At 36.3% G+C, this 4,416-nt stretch overlaps 1 pseudogene; it reads left to right on the forward strand.

Moving 5' to 3' along the window:
* Positions 1-3,235: 3,235 nt before the first annotated feature.
* LOC129073256 (uncharacterized) lies at positions 3,236-3,408 on the forward strand (annotated as a pseudogene).
* Positions 3,409-4,416: the final 1,008 nt, after the last annotated feature.

The raw sequence follows: 4,416 nt of genomic DNA on the forward strand, positions 1-4,416 counted from the left end.
CAAGGAACATATAGCAAGGACTCATAGACAAAACCAAAGGGGAAGAGTTGAGGGAGGGAGGGAGGGGGCAAGGGAAAGTGGTGGGGGGTACGCAGAGACAAATGTATTTGAAAAAATAAATTAAAAAAAGAAAAAATAAATTACTTAAAAAAAAAAAGAAAAAAGAGAAAGGATCCAAATAAATAAAATCAGAAATGAAAGAAGAGAAGTAACAATTGACACCAAAAAAAAAAAAAATACAAAGGACTGTAAGAAAATATTACAAATAATTATATGCCAACAAACTGGACAACCTGGATGAAATGGATAAATTCCTATAAATATACAATCTTCCAAAAATGAATCAGGAAGAATCAGAGAATCTGAATAGAGAGATTATAACCCATGAAATTGAAGCAGTAATCAAGAAACTCCCAACAAACCAAAGCATTGGACCAGATGTCTTCACAGGTGGATTTTACCAAACATTATGAAAACTAACACCTGTCCTTCTCAAACTATTTCATAAAATTCAAGAGGAAGGAAGGCTCCCAAACACATTTTGCAAGGCCAGCATTATTCTAATTCGAAAACCAGATAAAGACATTACAAAGAAAGAAAATTATGGGCCAATATCCCTGATGAACATAGATGCTAAAATCCTCAACAAAATATTAGCTAACCAAATATAGCAATACATCAAAAACTCTAATATGCCATGACCAAGTAAGATTTATTCTGGGAATGCAAGGGTGGTAGAACATTCATAAATCAATAAACGTGATTCTCCACATAAACAAAATGAGGGATAAATACCACATGATTATAGCAAAAGATGTAAAAAAAAGCTTTCTATAAAATCCAGCACCCATTTATGATCAAAACTCTCAGCAAAGTGGCAATAGGTGACATACATGAACATAATAAGGGCTATATATGACAAACCAATTGCCAACATCACACTCAATGGCAAAAACTACAAGCATTTACCTTAAGATTAGGAACAAGACAAGGATGTCTTGCTTCCACCTCTCTAATTCAACATAGTATTGGAAGTCCTAGCCACAGCAATCAGACCAGAAGAAGAAATAAAAGGCCTCCAAATTGGGAAGGAAGATGTAAAACTGTTTTATCTGAAGAGGACATGATTCTGTACCATGGAGAACCCCATAGATTCCACCAAGAAACTACTAGAACTCATAAATGAATTCAGCAAAGTAGCAGGATACAAAATTAATATCCAAAAATTAGTTGTATTTTTATATGTCAATAGTGAACTAACAGAAAGGCAAATTTAAAAAAATCCCATTCACAATTGCTTAAAAAAAAATACCTAGGAATAAACCTAAGCAAGTACGTAAAAGACCTGTATTAGAAAAATTATAAGACACTGAAAAACAGAAATTGAAAAAGATATAAATATGTGGAAGCACATACCATGTTCATGGATAGAAAGAATTAACATTTTTAAAATGTCCATAGTACCCAAAGGAATGTATAGATTCAATGCAATTCCAATCAGGTTCCAATGATGTATTTCACAGAACTAGAACAACTATTTCAAATATTTACATGAAACCACAGAAGGTCCTATTTAGCAACAACAACCCTGAGAAAGAAGAAGAAATTTTGGACAAATCATGCTACCTAATATCAAACTATAGTATAAGGCCATAGAAATCAAAACAGCCTGGTACTGGCATAAAAACAGACACATAGATCAATGAAAGATCAATGAAAGAAGAGAGATCCCAGAAATAAATCCATACCTTTATAGTCAATTAATATTCAAGAGAGGACACAACAACATGCAATGGGCTAAAGATAGTTTATTCAATAAATGGTTTGGGGAAAATTAGGCAGATACATGCAGAAAAAAGAAAATTGATCACCTTCTTCCACTCCACACAAGAATAAATTAAAAATGTATCAAAGACTTCAATGTTAGACCTGAAACCATAAAAACTCTAAAAGAAAACAGGCAGCAAAATCTGACATTGCTCATTGAAATTTTTTTATCACATCTATTTCCCCAGGCAAGGGAAATAAAAAATAAACAAATTTTTCTATATCAAACTAAAAATTTTCTGCCAAGCAAAGGAAATCATCAACAAAATAAAAAGACAACCCACAGAATGGGAGAACATATTCACTAATACATTTTATAAGGGATTAATATCCAAAATTTATAAAGAACTTAAAAAACTCAACACCAAAAAAAAAAAAAAAACCCAATTAAAAAATGAGCAAAGACCTTCATAGACACTTCTCCAAAGAAGGCATACAGATGGCCAATACACATATGAAAAAGTGTTCAACATCACTAATCATCAGAGAAATGCAAATTAAAACCACAGTGAGATACCATCTCACACTGGTCAGAGTGGCTATCATCAATAAATCAACAAACAAGTGCTGGTAAGGAAGTGGAGAAAGGGGAATCCTTTTGCATTGTTGGTGGGAATGTTGATTGGTGCAGCCACTTTGGAAAGCAGTATGGAGATACCTCAGAAAATTAAAGATGAACCTGCCTTTTGACCCAGCAATCCCACTTCTGGGAATATATCTGAAGGAACTCAGAACACTAATTCAAAAGAACAGAAGCACCCCTATGTTCATTGCAGTGTTATTTATAATCGTCAATATGGCAGCAGCTCAAGTGTCCATCAATAGCTGAAATGTTAAACAACTATGGGATATTTACACAATGGAGTTCTACTCAGCCATTAAAAAGAAAAAAGTTTTACTCTTTGCACCAGTATGGATGGACCTGGAGAACATTATGCTAAGTGAAATAAGCCGGTCAGAGAAAGACGAGTACCATATGATTTCACTCATATGTGAAATCTAATGAACAAACTGAACTAACAAGCAAAACAGAGAGAGACTCATAGATGAAGAGCAGATGACAGCTAGTGGTGGGGAGAGGTAAGGGGTAGACGGATTGAAGAAAAAGGGAAAAAGACTATGGATATGAACAACAACAGTGTGGTGATATGTGGGGGAAGGGCGAATAAAGGCATTAAGTTGTAGTGGAAAAATAGAATAAAGATAAAAACAACTATAGGATATTTACACAATGGAATACTATTCAGCTGTAAAAAAAAAGAAAATTTTACAATTTGCAACAGTATGGATGGACTTGGAGAACATTATGCTAAATGAAATATGCCAGTCAGAGAGAGACAAGTGCCATAGATTTCACTCATATATGGAATCTAATGACCAAACTGAAGTAACAAGAACAATAGAAACAATACTTACCTGGCAGGAGAGATACCATGATCACAAAGGTGATTTTCCCAGGGCGAGGCTTATCCATTGCCCTCCAGATGTGCTGACCCCTGCGATTTCCCCAAATGTGGGAAACAACTGCATAATTTGTGGTAGTGGGGGAAAAAAACCAAGAAAAATAGAAACAGGCTCATAGAGAGCAGGATGACAACTAAGGTGTGGGGAGGGTTAGTGGCTTGAGAGATTGAGCTAATAAGAAAAAGAACTGATGGACATAGGCAACAGCGTGGTGATTGTGGGGAGAGGGAAATGTACGGGGACTAAGTTGTAGTGGAAAAACATACAATAAAAATTTATAATAATATTAAGATTTCAGTTAATGGGAGTGGGGACATGGGACAGTGATTAGAGAGATCAAGGAAAGGTTTCTCTCTTTTGAAAATGGCACATACTTGCAATTTGGGAGAAAACTCAGAAGAAAGAGAAATTAATTATATATGAGGGAATGACTCAGTTCCTCATTACCCCTTACTTGGACTATTGCAGTAGCTTTCTAAAGTGTCTGTCTCTGATTTCCTCCCACTGTCATTTGTCTTCCATATTACTGGGTGCTTAATTTTGTAGATTCAAGTATGCTTTTTGTCATATCACACCTGCTCAAACAAAACAAAACAGAAACACTCAATGGTTCTTCTTAGCCTTACACATGAAGTCATAGAGTCTATACATACACTAATTTTTGGGTACAGTATAGGTGATGACTTGCCCAAAATCAAATAGCTGCTCAGTGAAGTAGGGCTAAGGCCTACATCTCATTGGTGAAAATCTCACATTTTCGGGCAGTCTTGTTTGCATTAAAGGCAGTCAAAAATGGTAGAGAACAAGGCTAGGATCTGGATGACACCTTCCCATTCTTAAAAGTCTACTCTTGAGGGGATTAAGATGGCGGAGGAGTGAATGGGAGTCATGCTGACCTCCTCCCAAGACCAAACTGGAATTGCAACTAAATAGTGGAGTACTCACCTGGAAAACAATGGAATGATAGTGGGAGAGGAGCTTTGGAGCCACAGACAGTGGATTCGACTCTCACACATCCCAACGGGTGAGAAGTTCGGTGGAGGCTCGACAGAGTGGGCTGGGTGCCCACGGGCACTAGCACCAGAGGGACATTGAAACGACCAGTTAGCTTCCCCCCGAGAAGAA

The sequence above is a fragment of the Pteronotus mesoamericanus genome, unplaced genomic scaffold, assembly GCF_021234165.1.
Source record: "Pteronotus mesoamericanus isolate MK-2021 breed Mesoamerican mustached bat unplaced genomic scaffold, CSHL_Meso_final contig_37, whole genome shotgun sequence".
In the NCBI taxonomy this organism is placed as follows: Eukaryota; Metazoa; Chordata; class Mammalia; order Chiroptera; family Mormoopidae; genus Pteronotus; species Pteronotus mesoamericanus.